Here is a 20,791-nt window from a genome sequence, read left to right as displayed (position 1 = left end):
CTTCAATGGATTTGTTCCTGGAAGAATTTCGACAAAAACAGAAATTTGTATCTTAACATCAATCGGACTGAGAGACTGGAGCAGACATAGAAGGAAGGGAGAATGACCGAGAATGGTGGAACGCATTGATCTCTGGGAAAGTCCCAGGCTCCATCCCTGTCTCCGTTCGAAGATATCACCCGGTGTGGGATTGAGACCCACACACAGAGCATGGGAGAGTGCAGAGGGACTTTTACTCTGTATCTAACCTGTGTTGTAACTGCCCCTGGAGTGTTTGATGGGACAGTGTAAAGGGAGCTTTACTCTGTATCTAACCGTTGTTGGACCTGCCCTGGGACGGTTTGATGGAAGAGTGCAGAGGGAGCTTTCATCTTTTACGAACCGCAACTTCACCTCCACTAGGAGTGATTGATGTGACATTGTAGATGTTGCTTTACTCTATATCTGACCCATTTTATACCTGTCCTGGGAACACTTTAAAATAAGTTGGTTGGTATTTCCCATGCCTCATATTAGAAAGCATTAATTCCGTGACAGTGTCTCTGTTGGTGAGCCCTGTTCTTACAAATTTTTTTCTGTTCACACCGGAAGGTTCTGTCTCTCACTGGTATTCTGTTACTCGAGCAGTTCCTTCACAGGTCAGTGCTGTGTGGCAATTGTATGATGGTGGGGGAGGGGGGCATCATTCCCAGGGCCCACCATCGTGCAGACACAGAGAGAGTAGATCGTTGTCCATTCAATGAGAGATCAAAACACAGTCCAGACACTGAGAGAGGAGATCAGTCCAGATATTGAGAGAGGAGATCACAGTCCAGACATTGAGAGAGGAGATCACAGTCCAGACACTGAGAGTGGTGATTACAGTCCAGACACTGAGAGAGGAGATCACAGTCCAGACACTGAGAGAGGAGATCACAGTTCAGACACTGAGAGAGGAGATCACAGTCCAGACACTGAGAGAGGAGATCACAGTCCAGACACCGAGAGAGGAGATCACAGTCCAGACACTGAGAGAGGAGATCACAGTCCAGACACTGAGAGTGGTGATCACAGTCCAGACACTGAGAGAGGAGATCACAGTCCAGACACTGAGAGAGGAGATCACAGTCCAGACACTGAGAGAGGTGATCACAGTCCAGACACTGAGAGTGATGATCACAGTCCAGACACTGAGAGTGGTGATTACAGTCCAGACACTGAGAGTGGTGATCACAGTGCAGACACTGAGAGAGGAGATCACAGCCCAGACACTGAGAGTGGTGATTACAGTGCAGACACTGAGAGAGGAGATCAGAGTCTAGACACTGAGAGAGGAGATCACAGCCCGGACACTGAGAAAGCAGATCAGACCAGACATTGAGAGAGGAGACCACAGTCCAGACACTGAGAGAGTCGATCACTGACCAGACAGTGAGAGAGGAGATCACAGTCCAGACAGTGAGAGGGCATCACAGTCCAGACACTGAGAGAGGCGATCACAGTCCAAATACTGCGAGGGTATTACAGTCCAGACACTGAGAGAGATCAAAGTCCAGACACTGAGAGAGTGGATCACAGTCCAGCCATGAGAGAGGAGATCACAGTTCAGACACTGAGAATATCAGGAGCAATTTTTTTTTTTTAAATGCACTCAAGGGTTATAATCTCTGGATTATTACCTGAGCCGCGTGCAAAGAGTCGGAGGGATAAGCAGATTTGGGAGGAGAACACATGGATGAAGGAGTGGTTCCATTTCGTGGGACACATTCACCTGCACGAGGACAGGATGCAATTGTTCCGTTGGGAGCGGCACCACCTGACCCGGGCGGCGGCCAGGATCCAGGCGCTCAGGTTAAATCGGGCTTTAAACGAGTAAATGGGGGGTAGGGCTCAGTTGGAAAGTAATATAAATAACAATTCTAGAACAAAAGGGAAGAGACTATCGTCAGAAATTAAGCTTTAGGCACTGCAGGTAAAGGAAAAATTGAAAGATGTAAAGTAATTAAATCCGGAGGGAGAAACAAGGAAATTGTGAGAAATACAATAATACAATATGGGTAGGGTGTGTGGCCCAAATAAGCGTTCATTATAGAAACGCATGGAGTATAAGCAACAAATTGAATGAAATGCGGGCACAAATTCAACCTGCAGGGTACGAAATGGTAGCCATTACTGATGCATGGCTGCACAACAGTCAGGAATGGGAACTGAATGTACCAGGTTGTAATGTCGAAAAGAAGGATAGGAGAACTGGTAGAGGGGGAGGGGTATCCTGAGTGATTAAGTATGAATTGACTTCATTGATAAGAGACGATGTAACGAGAGGTAAGCAGGCAGTGGAAACTTCATTGGATGAATTAGGAAATAGAAAAGGAATTAAGACCAAAGTGTGGAGTTGTTTATGCACCCTCCTGTTGCAGCTGTGAAGCGGCAGGATGTATAAATGCGGAGATTGGACAAGCAGTGTGTTTGTAAAGGGGATAGATTTTTACTTTCATGTAGATAGGGATAAACAGACGAGCTCATGTCAGAAAGGTAACGAACTTCTGGAGTAAGTTCAGGAAAGATTTCTGCAACAATATATCCGAGGACCAACAAGGGGGCGGGCCATACTGGAATTATCAATGAGTAATGGGGCAGATTAGTTAATAGCCTAAAGGTGCATGAACGTTTATCTAAATTGGAAAACTGCACATGTCACTCCACTATTTAAGAAAGGTGACAGAAGAAAACCAGGGAATTATGGACCAGTTCGCCAAACATCTGTTTCGAGAAATTACTCGAGTCTCTAATTAAGGATAGTGACTGAACACCTTGAACATTTTCAGCTGATCGAAAGAGCCAGCATGGATTTTGTTTTGAAGAGGTCACCACAGTAGTGGGCAGGGGAATGCCTATGGAGTTTGTTTCAATGGACTTCCAAAAGGCATTCGATGAAGTCCCTCAGAAGAGACTGTTCGCTAAAGTTGAAGCTGGTGGAATTGAGGGGAATTGATTGACCTGGATAGGAAATTGGCAGAGCGGCAGGAGACATTGGGACAGAAATCGCTACGAGCGGCGAGGCAACGCTCACTGCAGCTGCTGCGAATTAAATTAACAAAACTACTGACTGTCGGCTCTGTGGCGATCAATTGCTAAAATTCGAACTTCACAAAAATTGTGCACTATCAACCCAGCCTCTGAGCAGCTTGATTTGCTGCGCAGCTGGAAAGGTGTGTGAGGAGAAGACACGACCACAAAAATCGGTAAGGACGAGTAGTCCCGCCCACAGAATCAGGCTGCATTGCTGAAACAATCAAGCAGACTTCATTCCTTTAAAGTTCGCATTCTGTGTGGCATTGTAAAATTAAAAAAAATCAAAAACCAAAGAAATAATCGAATTAAATTAAAGAGACAGAAGGGAAAAGTTTAAAACATTATTTTGGAGCTTTAATTGTTGTTCAATCACCAAAAACTAATAAAATAAAGAGTAACATGAGAGTCCTCGTTTTAAAAAGTTAATCTTCACTTGTTTCGCAGTCATTAAAACTTACCGAGCTGTTAAAACTCAGTTTGGACATTGTATTTACTATAATGATACCTGGACTTCAAGGGTCAGACAATGAAGTGAGATTACACAAACTAGGTTTGCATTCTCTGGAATTTAGAAGATTAAGGGGTGATTTGTTCGAAGTTTTCAAGACATTAAGGGGAACTGATAGGGTCGATAGAGAGAAACCATGTCCGCTGGTTGGGGAGTCCAGCACACGTGGTGTCAGCCTGAAAATTAGAGCCAGAACTTTCAGGAGTGAAGTTATGAAACACTTCTACACGCAAAGGGTGGGATATGTTTGGAACTCTCTTCTGCAAACGGAAGTTGATGTTCGCTCAAATGTTAATTTTAAATCTGAGGATGTTAGATTTTTGTTAACTCTGTTAATATTGGGTTTCAGGCGGGTGAATGAAGTTCAGTCAGACATCCGCCATGATGCCATTGAATGGCGTAACAGGCTCGAGGGATCAAATGACCGAATCCTGTTCCGACGTTCCTGGTCAATTTCATCAACCACCCCAATCGTCAACAGTCGGCGCTGCTGACCAGCAGTGACAGAGCAAAGAGATACAGAGAAAGCGGCAAGAGAAAGAGAGACATGAGCAAAACGGTTGATAAATGGGGAGAGGGAGGGAGAGAGAAAAATGAAGATATCGACAGATAGTTCGGGAGAGTGAACGAGAGATACAGACAGGTTACAAAGAGAGATAGAAACAGAGAGGAGAGAGCAAGAGATCGAGAGAAATAGGAGAGCCCGAAAGAGAGACAGACAGAGAGGTAGCGACGAGGATGGAGGGAGAGACGAGGACAGAGGGAGAGATAGCTGAGGTGAAGAGAGAGAGAGACGCAGAGGGAGACGGAGAGAGAGAGAGAGAGAGAGACGAATGGCGGGGGGAGAGCGATGGAGAGGGAGACAGAGAGATAGTGATAGAAAGGCAGAGAATCAGCAGAGAGAGAGAGAGACATAGAGAGAGAGACAGAATTATAGAGACAGAGAGATGGTGGGGGAGAAAGAATGAAAGATGCAAACAGAGGGAGAAACAGACAGAGAGAGTGGGCGGAGGGAGGAAGAAAGAGAGGGAGAGACGGAGATGGATCAGTGAGTGTCGATGGAGGGAGACAGAGAGAGAGAGAGAGAGTAGCGACAGAGAGAGGACGGTACTTGTAGAGAGACGGGGAAAGAAAGAGAGAGAGAAAGAAAGTGAAGGGTGAGTGACTGGGAAAGAGAGAACCTGAGGGAAAGAGTCAGAGGGATGGGGATGGGATAGAGGGTGTCGTGGCAGAGAGTGTAGTGGCACAGACTGTAGTGCACAGAGTGTAGTGGCACAGAGTGTCTTGGCAGAGACAAAGAGAACGAGTAAAAGGGAAGCTTGAAATTGAAGGTGAGATATATGGAAAGGGAGAGAGTTAGTGACTGAGAGAGGTGGAGACGAGAGGTGGAGAGGGAGAGAGATGGAGAGTAGAGGCAGAGAGTGAGGGGAGAGAGTGAAGAACGAAAGAGGATGCCACAGTGCAGAGGCAGAGAGACACCGAGAGAGACAATGAGGAGGCGGCGGAGTGACAGAGAGACAGGCAGACAGACTGTGAGAATCTGAATAATACAGACAGAGAGATATTGGGGGCGAGGGAGAAGGAAAGAGACAGACAGATGGAGAAACAGACAGAAAGAGAAAGAAAAAGTGGAGACAGAGAAACGGAAGAGAAATAGTGAGAGATGGGGAAGAGTCAGAGACTGAGAGAGTGAGAGAGAGAGAGAGACAGAGAGAGAGAGGAATGTGGAGAGACATGGAGTGGGTGAGAGGGTGAGAGAGAGAGAGAGGAATGGGGAGAGACATGGAGTGGGTGAGAGGGTGAGAGAGAGAGAGAGATGAATGGGGAGAGACATGGAGTGGGTGAGAGGGTGAGAGAGAGAGAGAGATGAATGGGGAGAGACATGGAGTGGGTGAGAGGGTGAGAGAGAGAGAGAGATGAATGTGGAGAGACATGGAGTGGGTGAGAGGGTGAGAGAGAGAGAGAGAGGAATGTGGAGAGACATGGAGTGGGTGAGAGGGTGAGAGAGAGAGAGAGAGGAATGTGGAGAGACATGGAGTGGGTGAGAGGGTGAGAGAGAGAGAGAGAGGAACGGGGAGAGACATGGAGTGGGTGAGAGGGTGAGAGCGATTACGGAGCGAGGAGAGTGCGACATACAGAGTGAGAGAGGGCGAGAGAGAGAGAGGGAGAGAGGAAGGGGTGAGAAAGCGAGCAGAGTGAGAATACGAGCAGAGAGCGAGGAGGGAGAGACACAGAGAGAGAGTGAGGGGTCTAGGGAGAGGGACAGGGAAAGAGAGAGAGACGCCCACCGACCGATCTTGTCCCCATTTCACTCAACACAACCACCCAAACCTTCTCACAATATCCCTCAACAAAACGTATCACCTTCTCACCATATCCATCAACCCCACCTACCGAATTTCTGCCCACATCACTCAACCCCACCAACACACATTCACACAATATCCATCAATACCCACCAACCCACATTCTCCACATTTCCCTCAAACTCCACCTAATCACCTTCTCCACAAATACCTGACACACGGCGACCCAACTTCTCTCCATATCCCGCATTCCTTCCGACCATCCTTCTCCCAAGATCACTCTAACCCACCTAACCAGTTTCTCACAATATCTCTCAATCATAACCTACCCCTTTATTCATATTTCCCACAATCACACTTAACCATCTCCTCACCATATCCGTCCACCACACTGACCACTTTCTCCCCATATTCCTCAATCCCCACCTACACACCTTCTCCACATATCACTCAACCACACCGACCCACCGTCATACAAAATCCCACAATTCCCAACTACCAATCTTCCCCCCATATCCCTCATTGCCCACCGACCTATCTTACTCCCATATCCCCCAATCCCAACCTACCCACATTCTCTCCTTATTCCTCAATCCCACCTACACACCTTCTCACCCTATCCCTCAAACCCCAGATACCCAAATTCTCACCATATCCCTCAGTACAACCTAACCAACTCCCAATAACACTCAAATCACAGCTACACAACACTCCCCGTAACACTCAACCCCACCTTCCCACATTCTCACAACATCACTCAATCCCCACCAACACACCATCCCAACATATCCCTCAATCCCATCTACCCAACGTCTCACCATGTCAGTCAATCCCAACTAACCACATTCCGAGATCCCTCAATCAACATCCATGGACCTTAACCCCATATCCCTCAATCCCACCAACCCAACTTCTCAGCATAGTCCTCAATCCCCACCTAACCACCTTCCTTCCGTATCCCACAAACGCACCATCTCAGCAGATCATTCAAACACACCCAACCACCTTCTCACAATATCCATTAATTACCACTCAACCACCCTCTCACCATATCCGTCAACCGCACCGACAAACATTCTACCCATATCCCTCAATCCCCACCTACACACCTACTCCCCATATCACTGAATCCCTCCGACACGCATTCACAAAAATCCCTCAATCCACAACTACCTCTCTTATCCCTGAATCCCCTATTGACGTATTTCCGCCATATCCTTCAATTCCCACTTCATCATGGGTGACTTTAATTCACATATATACTGGCCAAACAAAATTAGCAACATTACTTTGGAGCATTAAATTATAGAGTGTGTCCGAGATGATATTTTAGACCAGTATGTTGAGGAGCTAATTTGGGAACAGGCTATCCAAGATTGGGTGTTGTGCATTGAGAAGCGGTTAATTAATAACCTTGTTGTGCTGGGTGCTTTCGGGAAGAGTGACCGCAACATGATAAAATTATTCATTCAGATACAAAGTGAAGTCGTGCAATCCGAAACTAGGGTACTAAATCTCAACAAAGGAAACTTAGAAGTTATGAGGAGTGAGTTGGCTATGATAGATTGGGAACCTTCATTAAAATGTATGACGGTGGATAGGCAATGGCTGACATTTAAAGAACGAATGCATGAATTGCAACAGTTATACATTCCAATCTGGCACAAAAAAGACAAAAGGAAACGAGGTCCAAACACGGCAAACAAAAGAAATTATGGATAGGATGAGACCCAAAGGGGAGTCATATAAATTTGCCAGAAAATGTAGCAAGCCTGAGGATTGGGAGCTGTTCAGAATTGAGCAAAAACGAGCCAAGAGATTGATTAAGAGGGAACAATAGAGTATGAGTGTGAACTTGCAAGGAACATAAAAGCGGGTTGTCAGAACTTCACAAGAGGGAATATGATATTGAGATAGAGGATCAGCCATGATCATATTGAATGTTGGAGCAGGCTCGAAGAGCCGAATGGCCTTCTCCTGCTCCTATTTTCTATGATTCGATGACTCGGTTGCCGAGATTTCCACCTTCAGCAGGTGGTGTCAGATCGGCCGTCCATTACACACCCTGCCACATTTTCACTTCGATTCCATTGAAAATAATTGACAGAATATTATGGGCTGATTGCCTGCAATTTCCCAAAGTGCTCTCCCGGGGAGTGACGCTCCACCGCAAGTTCTACTGCCCGGATTGTGAGTCCGCTGAAGGTTGAATTCACCCCCGGTGATAAATGAGGGAGAACAAAACCCTGCACGGCCTCGGTTTCGCGCTCTCCACAGTTTGTTTGATTAGTTTCCCTGTTCGGGTCTTACACATTTTGAAATGTCTCTCATTCACTCCGCAGATATTTTTGTCATCTCTCAATTTCTTAATATCCTGAAGTAGATTCCAGGTCAGTCAAATCATGAAATTCCCACTATCTCCTGTTTGTCGCCTCCGTTCTGTCCTTTTCCCAGTTCCACTAAAACTGTTTCACTTTTATTCAGTCCACACTAGAGTTAGACCTGAACCGTTCCCCTGTCCTTTGTCCAGATACTGACCGATCCGCTGGGTATTTTCACCTCTTCCTTTCATTGTTTCAGATTCACAATAATTGCAGTTTGAACCATTTCTTTCCAGTTTGGTCTGCTTCTCTTCTGTTAACTTCTATGATCCTAAGATCTGATATCCTGTTAGTTTTGTGATGTTTAAATAATCCAAACTCATCCTGTTCCCCTCCCACTTACCCGATGTTCTTGTCCACTGAAATGCCTCTCGTATGTTGACAACAAGCTGACTCCGTCCACCCCTTCTTCAAATTCCTGTTCCAGTCTGTCCCGGTAGAATTTCGTTGACTGACTGGATCAGTTGGTAACCGTCAGACTTTGTCAAGAACTCAGTGATCGCGGTGTTCGGTCTGTGAACAACAATGGAGAAAACTAAACACATTATCGACCTTCCATCCAGGCGGCTACAATTCCTCTGACACCAAACATCTGAAGCCTCCTGTGAGCCACGTTATCAAATAACTTCTGAAAACCCATATATGCCGCATGTGTCAAAATTCATTGACCGATATAGTCACGTCTCAACAAAAGCTGTGTCAAATTTGTCAAATACAAAGTCAAATGTCCACAGTTAATCCGTTCTAAACTTCCCCGAATCTGAAATGTTCACTAATTACGTGTCTGTTCAAAAGGGGTGTGCTGTCAGTCCCTGATCATTCTGTGTCTGTTTGAAAGGCGTGCACTGTCAGTCCCGGATCATTCTGTGTCGTTTTTAAAGGGTTGTGCTATCAGTCCCAGATCATGAAGTGTCTGTTTAAAAGGGGTGTACTGTCAGTCCCGGATCATTCTGTGTCTGTTTGAAAGGCGTGTACTGTCAGTCCCGGATCATTCTGTGTCGTTTTTAAAGGGTTGTGCTATCAGTCCCGGATCATTCTGTGCCGGTTTGAAATGGGTGTGCTGTCAGTCCCGGATCAGAGAATCAAGTTGCTGTTCAGAGCTGAACCCAGAGACGGCTCGATCACACTGGAGATCACAACCAACTGAAACGAACTGGGGCATGAAAAGCTTTCACTTAATGAAAAAGTTCTTCAAACAGGAAGTATTGACCCTACACAGAAATACGGAGATCGGAGGAGCATGTAGCTAAGGCAAAGCAGTTATGATGGGAGATTTTAATTTTCACATAGACTGAGACACAAAGTCAATACATTTCAAGAATGCATCCCTGACAGTTTTCTGAAAAAATATCATAGAACTGAGAGGTTACACATTTCAGGAAAGAGAGAAAAAGCTGGGGCTCTTTTCTCTGGAAAAGAGAAGACTGAGGAGTTACGTGATAGAGTTTTTTAAGATTAATGATGTGTTTGATAGTTTCGACCTGGAGAAGATGTTTCCACTTGAAGGGGAGACCAGAACCAAGGGTCATTATTATAAGATAGTCACTAATAAATCGAATTGAATCGAATAATGAATTCAGTAAAAATTTCTTAACCCAGTGACTGGTGAGAATGTAAAACTCGCTCCCACGAAGTGCAGTTGAGATGGATCACAAAGATGCGTTTAAGGGGAATCTGGATAAACAGATGAGAGAGAAAGAACATAAGAACATAAAAAGTGGGAGCAGGAGTACGCCATCCAGCCCCTCGATCCTGCTCCACCATTCAATCAGATCATGCTTCATCTTCTACCTCAATTCCACTTTCCCGCCCGATCCCCAAATCCCTTGAATCCCCTCGAGCCCAAAATTCTATCAATTCCAGCCTTGAATATACTCAACGACTCAGCATCCACAGTCCTCTGGGTAGAGAATTCCAATGATTCACATCCCTCTGAGTGAATAAATTCCTCCTCATCTCAGTCTTACATGGCCGACCCCTTATTTGAAGACAATTTCCCCTTGTCCTCGACTCGACAGCCAAGGGAAACAATCTCTCCGGATCTATCCTGTCAAGCCCCCTCAGAATCTTATGTTCTATTTTATGTTTCAATGAGATGACAGAGGAATAGATGGACATGTTGATGGGGTTAGTTTGAGAAGGATCGGCGAGGGGTCGTTGAGAGCTTCAGCACCGGCATGGACCTATTGGGCTGTATGGCCTGTTTCTGAGCTGTGCAGTCCACGTAATTCTGGAATCTTAGCCTACATTCGGCCCGTCATGCCTGTGTTAGCTTTTTGAAAGAACTGCCCAATTTAGTCCTACACCCCAGCGATTCCCCCATCACCCTGCAAATTATTCCTCTTCAATGACATGTTCAATTGCCTTTTGAAAGTGCCTATGGAATGTGGTTCCACCGCTGTTTTAGGTATTGCATTCCATATCATATCAAATCACGCTGAAAAAAATGTTTCTTATTTTCCCATCGAGATATATTGCCAATTAATTTTATCTCACAGAGGCGCGGGAGAGAGAGAGAGAGAGAGAGTAGAGTGCGTGAGAAAGACAGAGTAGAAGGAGACAGAGAGGGTACAGACAGAGAGAGTGGGAGATGCAGGAGAGTAAGGTGTGGAAGAGAGATAGAGAGAGAGAGAGTAGAAGAAGACAGAGAGGGTCGAGGGATAGAGTGGAAGAGAGGATGTGACAGAGACAAAAGGAAGATCAGGAGAACACAAGAAGATGAAAGAGACAATGGGGAAGGCAGAGAACGACCGCAGGAGAGTGAGGGAGACCGACAGAGGGACAGAGAGAGGGAGAGAAACAGACAGAGACTGTGAGAGACAAGGACAGAGCGAGTGACAGAGACTGGTCAGGGAGAGAGAGAGTAGAGAGAGAGAGATCGAGAGAGAGAGAGAGAAACAATCAGGATCACAGCATCACAGGGCGTTGGAATCACCGAGAATGGGGGAAGACAATGATCTGTGTGGAAGGCCCAGGCTTCATCCCAGTCTCTGTTGGTAGATCTCACCCGGTGTGTGACTGACACCCACAAACAGAGAATGGGAGGGTGTAGAGGGAGCTTTACTCTGTATCCAAACTCTGTTATTCATGCCCTGAGAGTGTTTGAAGGGATAGTGTAGATGGAGCGTAACTCTCTATCTAACTTGTGCTCTACCTGCCCTGGGAGTATTTGACGGGACACTCTGGAGGGGTTTTCACTCCTTATCTAATCCGTGATATACATGTCTTGTGAGTTTTTGATGGGACAGTGTCTAGGGGGAGTTACTCTGTATCGAACCGGTGCTGCACCTATCCTGGAAATAGTTGACGGGACACTCTGGAGGGGTTTTCGCTCTCTATCCAACCCGTGCTGTACCTGCCCTGTGAGTGTTTGATGGGACAGTGTAGAGGGAGCTTTACTCTGTATCTAACTCGTGCTGGACCTGCCCTGGAGTGTTTGATGGGACAGTGTAGTGGGGGCTTTACTCTGTATCTAACCTGTGCTGTACCTGCCAGGGGAGTGTTTGATGGGACAGTGCAGAGGGGCTGTACTCAGTATCTAACCCGTGCTGTTTCGAACGTTTGAACAGTTCAGACTGAGGTGGATCATCTTCCTCATGCCTCACATTCCTAAGCATTAAACACTGTGACAGTGTTTTACTTTGCTCCGCCCTGTTATTGAAAAACTCTCTCTGATCACCTCAGAATGTTCTGCCTCTCGCATGGATCCGTGTTCCACCGGCAGATGCCCCACAGGTCAGTGCTGAGTCTAGTTATTGTTCCATGGGGTTTATCACTGCCAGTCCACGTCATGTCCTCCCGTCACAGGCCGAACCCACCGACTCCATCCCTCTCCCTGGACACCTTCTGATGCTGAAACAGACCATTCACAATCTTTGACGTCCAATTTGAACCTGAGCTGAGATTCCGACCACATATTCTCTCCATCACCAAGTCCGCTGACTTCCATCTCTGTAATTCGCCCGTCTCCGCTCCTGCCTCTTCTCATCTATTGCTGAAACCCTTATCCGTGCCTCAGTTACCTCGAGACTGGAATATTCCAATGCTCTTCTGCCAACCTCCATCATCCACCCTTCATTAACTTCAGCTGATCCAAAACTCAGCTGCCCTTATCCGAATTCGCACAAAGTTTGGTTCAATCATCAGCCCCCGTGTTCGCATTGGCTCACGGTCCGGCAACACCTCGATTTGAAAATTCTCATCGTTGTGTTCAAAACCTTCCACGGCCATCGCTCCCCCCTATCTCTGTAACCTCCAACAAGACTACAACCCCATCGTCCCCCACTGAGGTCTCTGCGCTCCTCCCATTCAGGTCCATCGCGCATCCCCGATTTCCTGCACTGCACCATTGGCGGCCGTGTCTTCAGTTGCCTGGTCCCTAAGCTCTGGAATTTCCTGCCTCTGATTCACTCTCCTCCTTTATGACGCTAATTAAAATGCACCTTCTCACGATATCCCTCAATCCACAACTGCCCACCTTCTCCTCATATCACTAAACACCACCTACATGCCTTCTCCTCATATCCCTTAATCGCCAACTGCAAACCTTCTCTCCCAATCGCGAAACCCGACCGACCCACCGTCTCAAAATATCCCTCAATGCCTACCTACCCTCCTTCCTACCTTCCAACCATATCCCTCAATCCCCAACGAGCAACCTTATCCCCATATCACTAATTCCAACCTACCCAATTTCTACCCATTTTCCTTAATCTCACCGATCCATCGTCTGCCCATATTCCTCCCTCTAACCAACCAACCTTCTCCCCTTATCCCGCAGTCCCACCGACCCACCTTCTCAAGAGTTCAGAACGTACTCCCCTAATTAAGGTGAGTTTGGAGACTCAGAATTACTCCCAGGAGTATTCCAGTTTCCGAATGGGTAAAAAGAGCTATTTTGTTCCTGATACTCAAACTTTCCCTCCAACTCTGAATCAGCTCCCACACGAAACTGGTTTCCGTAACTGCCCTCTGAACTATGGCCTCGGTATCAGACAGGCGCACCGAGCCCAGACGGGCCTGCAAAGTCCTTCTCACTCACGACTGGGAACTGGTGCCAAAGTTGGGAGATCTGTCCAACAGACTCGTCAAGCAATAAGCTGACATCGTCATTATGAGCCGAGGCTCAGTCGGCAGCATCTGGCCTCATAGTAAGAAGGCCCTGCGCTCGGACCCCACACACACCAGAGACTTGAGCATCTTAATCCAGGTCGACAATTTCCTATGCCAGTACTGTGGGAGCGCCGCATGCTCAGAGGGTCAGTACTGAGGGAATGCTGCACTGTCAGAGGAGCAATACTGAGGAAGCGCCGCACGGCCGCAGAATCAGTAATGGGGGAGTGTTGCACCTTCGGAGGGTCAGTAAAGTGGGAGTGCTGCACTGTCGGATGGTCAGGACTGAGGGAGTGCTGCACTGTCGGAAGCTCAGTACTGAGGGAGTGTTGCACTGTCGGAAGGTCAGTGCTGTGAGAGCGGTGCACTGTCGGAAGGTCACTACTGAGAGAGCGCTGCAGTGTTGGAAGGTCAGTACTGAGGGAGGGCTCTACTCTTTGAAGTGTCGTCATTTGGATGAGATGTTAAACCGAGTGCGCTCATCTCAGTCTTAAATGGCCGACCCCTTATCTGGGGAATGGGGAATGAATATTCCCCAATGTTCTAGATTCGCCAGTCAGTGGTGTCACCATCTGTCCTGTCAAGTCCCCTCAGAATACTATATGTTTCAATGAGATGAGAAAGGAATATGATATGTTGATGGGGTGAGATGAAGAAGGGTGGTGGGAGGCTCGTGTGGAACATGAACCCCGGCATGTATCTATTGTGCCGAATGGCCTGTTTCTCAGCTGTACAGTCTAAGTTTTTCTGGAAACTAAGCATATATTGGGCCCGTCATGCCTCTCCTGGTTCTTTGAAAGGACTCCCCAATTTAGTCCTGCACCCCAGATTTTGCCCCATAACCCTGCAAACTAGTCCTCTTCAATGATATGCCCACTTGCCTTCAAAAAGAGCCTGTGGAATGTGGTTCCACCGCTCTTTCAGGAAATGCATTCCAAATCATAATAAACCTCAGTGAAAAAATGTTTTCAAATTCACCCGAGATCTTTGGCCAATTATTTTGTTGTCACAGAGCGGAGAGCTGAAGAAAGAATATAGAGCTGAAGAAAGAGGGAGAGTGTATAGAGAGACAGAACGGGTATAGTCAGAGAGAGAGCAGGAGAGAGAGAGAAACATCTGGAGATTAAGGTGAGAAGGAGAGACAGAGTGAGAGGGGATGAGACAGGGTAAGAGAGAGAGAAGTTGAGCACAAGATGAGAAACAGAGACAGAGGGGAAGACAGAGAAAGATAAGGGGGATAAGGAGAGAGACCGACACAGGGCCAGAGAGAGAAAAAATAAATCAGAGAGAGAAAAAAAAACAGGGAAGACAAAAAGAGAGAGTGATGATGAGCTCAGGTGGTGAGAGCGTGATATTAATGCCACAATGGGCGCAGGTTTGATCCCTGTAAGGACCATGAACGTTCTTTTTATTAAGAGCGCAGTTTCCACTCTTTATTTTAGACTGCGAGCGAATTATAAATGCAAAGTTTGGAAGGAAATTCACTCAGAACAGAGCATCGGAGAAGCATTTTCATGTTGGTGCTGTCAGTCCCGTATCATTCTGTGTCATTTTAAAAGGGGTGAGCTGTCAGTCCAGGATCATCCTGTGTCTGTTTTACTGGGATGTACTGTCAGTACCGGATCATTCTGCGTCTGTTTTAAAGGGGTGAGCTGTCAGTCCAGGATCATCCTGTGTCTGTTTTAAAGGGGTGTGCTGTCACTCCCGGATCATTCTGCGTCTGTTTTAAAGGGATGTGCTGTCAGTCCCGCATCATTATGTGACTGTTTATGAGGGGTGTGCTGTCAGTCCCGGATCATTCTGCGTCTGTTTTAAACGGATGTGCTGTCAGTCCCGCATCATTATGTGACTGTTTATGAGGGGCGTGCTGTCAGTCCAGGATCATCCTGTGTCTGTTTTAAAGGGGTGTGCTGTCAGTCCTGGATCACAGACTCAAGTTACTGTTCAGAGCCTGAAACCGTCGACGGCTCGATCACACTGGAGATCACAACCCACTGAGCGGAAATAGAGCATGAAAAGCTTTCAATTAATGAAACAAATACTTCAAACAGGAAGAATTGAGCCCCCACAGAAATACGGAGTTCAGAGGAGCCTGTAGCTAAGGCAAAGCAGTTATGAACGGAGATTTCAATTTTCCCATTGTCTGCGTTATAGTGCATCTCGGACAGTTTACTGAAACAATATCATAGAACGGGGAGGATATAAATATCACGCAACGGAGAACAAGCTTGAAAAGAAAAGACTGAGGAGTGACCTGATCGAAATCTTTAAGTTTAATGACAGGTTCGATAGGGTGGACGGAGAGAAAATAATGTCATCCGCGAGTGAGAGCAGACCAAGGGGTTACAAATCGAAGCTGGTCACTGATAAATCCAATATTAATTCAGGAGACACTCCTTTACCCAAGGAGTGGTGAGAGTGAGCAACTCGCTACCACAAGTGAGTTGAGGCGACGAGCAAAGATGCTGCTTAGATTAAGCTAGATAAACACACGGGGGAAAAGGGAATAGAAGGATATGTTGATTGGGTTCGATGAAGAAGGATGAAAGGAGGACCATCTGCAGCATAAGCAACGGCATGGACTCGTTGGGACGAATGGCTTGTTTCTGTGCCGTACAGTGTATGTAGGGGGTAAGAGAAAGAGGGAGAGTAAAGGGAGAAAGAGAGAGTAGAGGGAGAGAGAGAGAGAGAACACGAGAGAGACAGACAGAGACAGACAGAGAAAGAGATGGAGTTTGAGGAACAGTATATGGAGAAAGAGAGGAGGGATAAGTAAATAGAGGCAGAAGGAGATGTTTTGGAAATGCCTGTGAGCTGTTGGCAGCTGAACAATAGCCACTTGTTGCTGCTTCAATGGATTTGTTCCAGGAAGAATTTCGACAAAAACAGCAATTTGTATCTTAACATCAATCGGATTGAGAGAGTGGAGCAGACTTAGAAGGAAAGGAGAATGACAGAGAATGGGGGAAGGCATTGATCTCTGGGAAAGGCCCAGGCTCCCCCGGGAGTGTTTGATGGGACAGTGTTAAAGGAGCTTTACTCTGTATCTAACCGTTGTTGGACCTGCCCTGGGACGGTTTGATGGAAGACTGCAGTAATCTGTTACGAACCCCAACTTCACCTGCCCCAGGAGTGCTTGATGTGACATTGTAGAGGGTGCTTTACTCTATATCTGACCCATTTTATACCTGTCCTGGGCACAGTTTAAACTAAGGTGGTTGGTATTTCCCATGCCTCATATTCCAAAGCATTAATTCTGTGACATTGTCTCTGTTGGTGAGCCCTGTTATTACAAGAATCTTTCTGTTCACACCGGAAGGTTCTGTCTCTCACTGGTGTTCTTTTACTCGAGCAGTTCATTCACAGGTCAGTGCTGAGTGTGGCAATTGTATCATGGTGGGGGGGCATCATTCCCAGGCCCACCATCGTGCAGACACAGAGAAAGTCGATCGTAGTCCAGACACTGAGAATTGAGATCAAACCAGACATTGAGAGAGGAGTAAACAGTCCAGACAGTGAGAGAGGCGATCACAGTCCAGACACTGAGAGAGGCGATCAGAGTCCAGACACTGAGAGAGGTGATCACAGTCCAAATACTGCGAGGGTATTACAGTCCAGACACTGAGAGAGTGGATCACAGTCCAGCCATGAGAGAGGAGTTCACAGTACAGACACTGTGAATATCAGGAGCAAAAGTTTAAAAAAATGCACTCAGGGGTTATAATCTCTGGATTATTACCTGAGCCAGGTGCAAATAGTCGGAGGGATAAGCAGATTTGGGAGGAGATCACATGGATGAAGGAGTGGTTCCATTTCGTGGGACACTGGCACCTGCACTAAGACAGGATGGAACTGTACCGTTGGGAGCGGCTCCACCTGACCCGGGCGGGGGCCAGCATCCCAGCGCGAAGGATAAATCGGGCTTTAAACGAGTAAATGGGGTGTAGGGCTCAGTTGGAATGTAATATAAATACAATTCTAGAACAAAAGGGAAGAGACTATTGTCAGAAATTTTGCTTTAAGCACTGAAGGTAAAGGAAACAATGAGAAGATGTAAAGTAATTAAATCGGGAGGGAGAAACAAGGAAAGTGTGAGAAATACAATATTACAATATGGGCAGGGTGTGTGGCCCAAATAAGAGTTCTTTATCCAAACGCATGGAGCAAAAGCAACGAATTGAATGAAATCCGGGCACAAATTCAACCTACAGGGTACGAAATGGTAGCCATTACTGAGGCATGGCTGCACAACAGTCAGGAATGGGAACTGAATATAGCAGGTTATAATGTCTATCGGAAGGATAGGAGAACTGGTAGAGGGGGAGGAGTATCCTGAGTGATTAAGGATGCAAATACTTCATTGATTAGAGAGGATACAACGATAGGTGAGCAGGCAGTGGAAACTTTATTGGAAGAATTAGGAAATAGAAAAGTAACTAAGAACAAAGTGGGAGTTGTGTATAGACCCTCTTGTAGCAGCTGTGAAGCGGCAGAATGTATAAATGCGGAGATTAGACAAGCAGTGTGTTTGTAAAGGGGATATATATTATCTTTCTTATAGATTGGGATAAACAGACGAGCTCATGTCAGAAAGGTAACGAATTTCTTGAGTAGGTTCAGGAAAGATTTCTGCAACAATATATCCGAGGACCAACAAGGGGGCGGGCCATACTGGAATTAATAATGAGTAATGGGGCAGATTAGTTAATAGCCTAAAGGTGCATGAACGTTTATCTAAATTGGAAAAGTGCACATGTCACTCCACTAATTAAGAAAGGTGACAGAAGGAAACCAGGGAATTATGGACCAGTTCGCCAAACACCTGTTTTCGAGAAATTACTCGAGTCTCTAATTAAGGATAGTGACTGAACACCTTGAACATTTTCAGCTGATCAGTAAGAACCAGCATGGATTTTGTTTTGAAGAGGTGACTAAAGTAATGGACAGGGGAATGTCTATGGAGTTTGTTTCTATGGACTTCCAAAAGGCATTCGATAAAGTCCCTCAGAAGAGGCTGTTTGCTAAAGTTGAAGCTGATGGAATTGAGGGGAAATGATTGACCTGGTTAGGAAATTGGCAGAGCGGCAGGAGACATTGGGCCAGAAATCGCTACGAGCGGCGAGGCAACGCTCACTGCAGCTACTGCGAATTAAATTAACAAAAATACTGACTGTAGGCTCTGTGGCGATGAATTGCTTGAATTTGAACTTTACAAAAATTGTGATCTATCAACTCAGCCTCTGAGCAGCGTGATTTGCTTCGCAGCTGGAAAGGTATGTGAGGAGAAGACACGACCACAAAAATCGGTAAGGACGAGAATACCTGCCCACAGAATCAGGCTGCATTGCTCAAACAATCAAGCAGACTTAATTCCTTTAAAGTTAGCATGCTGTATGGCATTCTAAATTTTAAAAAAAATCAAAAACCAAAGAAATAATTGAATTAAATTAAAGAGACAGAAGGGAAATGTTTAAAAAATAATGTTGTAATTTGAATTGTTCTTCAACAACCAAAAACTAATAAACGAAAGTGTAACATGAGAGTCCTCGTTCATAAAAGTTAATCTTTACTTGTTTGTCAGTCATTAAAACTGACCGAGCTGTTAAAATTCAGTTTGGACTTTATATTAACTAGAATGAGAAGTGGACTTCAAGGGTTAAATAATGAAGTGAGATTTCACAAACTAGGGTTGCATTCTTTGGAATTTCGAAGATTAAGGGGTAATTTGTTCGAAGTTTTCAAGATATTAAGGTGAAATGATAGGGTAGATAGAGAGAAACTAGATCCGCTGGTTGGGGAGTCCAGCACTCGGGGTCTGAGAACAAAAAATAGAGCCAGAACTTTCAGGAGTGAAGTTATGAAACACTTCTACACGCAAAGGGTGGGAGATGTTTGGAACTCTCTTCTGCAAACGGAAGTTGATGTTAGCTCAATTGATAATTTATATCTGAGGTTGTTAGATTTTTGTTAACTCTGTTAATATTGGATTTAAGGCGGATGAATGAAGCTCATTCAGAGATCCGCCATGATCCCAGTGAATGGCGTAACAGGCTCGAGGGATCAAATGGCTTCCTCCTGTTCCGACGTTCCTGGTCAATGTCATCACCCACCCCAATCTTCAGCAGGCGGCGCTGGTGACCAGCAGTGACAGATCAAAGAGAGACAGAGAAAGCGGCAAGAGGAACAGAGACATAAGCAAAATGGTTGAGAAATGGGGAGAGGGAGTGAGAGAGAAAAATGAAGACATCGACATATAGTTCGGGATAGTGAACGAGAGAGACAGAGAGGTGACAAAGAGAGATTGAAAAAGAGAGGAGATAGCAAGAAATAGAGAGAAGTAGGAGAGACCGAAAGAGAGACAGACAGAGAGTGAGAGAAGAGGATAGAGGGAGAGACGAGGATAGGGGGAGAGATAGCTGAGGGAAAGAGAGAGAGACGCAGAGGGAGACGGAGAAGGAGAGAGAGAGAGACACGAATGGAGGTGGGGGGGGGGGAGAGTGATAACGATGGAGAGGGTGACAGAGAGATCGTGATAGAAAGGCAGAGAATCAGCAGAGAGAGAGAGAGACATAGCGAGAGAGACAGAATTATAGAGACAGAGAGATGGTGGGGGAGAAAGAATGAAAGACACAAACAGAGGGAGAAACAGACAGAGAGAGAGGGCGGAGGGAGGAAGAAGGTGAGGGAGAGACTGAGATGGATCAATGAGTGTAGATGGAGGGAGACAGAGAGAGAGAGTGCTAGTAGAGACAGAGAGAGGAGGGTAGTTATAGAGAGACGGGGAAAGAAAGAGATAGAGAAAGAAAGTGGAGGGTGAGTGCCTGGAAAAGAGAGAATCAGAGGGAAATATTCAAAGGGAGAGAGTGAGAGGGAGATAAAGGGACAGAGTTACACAGTACAGGGCGAGAGACAGAGAGAGAGACAGAGAGATGGGGATGGGACAGAGAGTGTAGTGGTACAGACTGTCGTGCACAGAGTGTAGTGGCACAGAGTGTCGTGGCAGAGACAAAGAGAACGAGTAAAAGGGAAGCTTGAAATTGAAGGTGAGATATATAGAAAGGGAGAGAGTTAGTGACTGAGAGAGGTGGAGACTAGAGGTGGAGAGGGAGAGAGATGGAGAGTGGAGGGAGAGAGTGAGGGGAGAGAGTGAAGAACGAAAGAGGATGACACAGTGCAGAGGCAGAGAGACACCGAGAGAGGCAATGACGAGGCGGGGGAGTGACAGAGAGACAGGCAGACAGACTGTGAGTATCTGACAAATACGGACAGAGAGATAGTGCGGTTGAGGGAGAAAGAAAGAGACAGACAGATGGAGAAACAGACAGAAAGAGAAAGAAACATTGGAGACAGAGAAACGGAAGAGAAATAATGAGATATGGGGATGAGTCAGAGACAGAGAGAGATAGGGGGAGAGACATGGAGTAGAGGGT

At 46.2% G+C, this 20,791-nt stretch overlaps 1 long non-coding RNA gene across 13 annotated transcripts in view; it reads right to left on the bottom strand.

Annotated features, from left to right (window-relative positions):
* Positions 1–20,791, bottom strand: part of LOC137312864 (uncharacterized) — a 1,008,715-nt gene that overhangs the window by 935,167 nt on the left and 52,757 nt on the right. For 3 of the 13 annotated variants that reach the window (XR_010960864.1, XR_010960867.1, XR_010960868.1), the window contains one exon: positions 8,599–8,762. The exons of 9 other annotated variants lie outside the window; for them this stretch is intronic. This is a non-coding gene — a long non-coding RNA (uncharacterized lncRNA). Of the gene's footprint in view, positions 1–8,598; positions 8,763–11,928; positions 12,102–20,791 lie in introns of those variants that run through there. One more of the 13 variants, XR_010960865.1, reaches the window with a different exon arrangement.

The sequence above is a fragment of the Heptranchias perlo genome, unplaced genomic scaffold, assembly GCF_035084215.1.
Source record: "Heptranchias perlo isolate sHepPer1 unplaced genomic scaffold, sHepPer1.hap1 HAP1_SCAFFOLD_44, whole genome shotgun sequence".
In the NCBI taxonomy this organism is placed as follows: domain Eukaryota; kingdom Metazoa; phylum Chordata; class Chondrichthyes; order Hexanchiformes; family Hexanchidae; genus Heptranchias; species Heptranchias perlo.
This window is presented reverse-complemented; position numbering and strand designations above follow the sequence as displayed.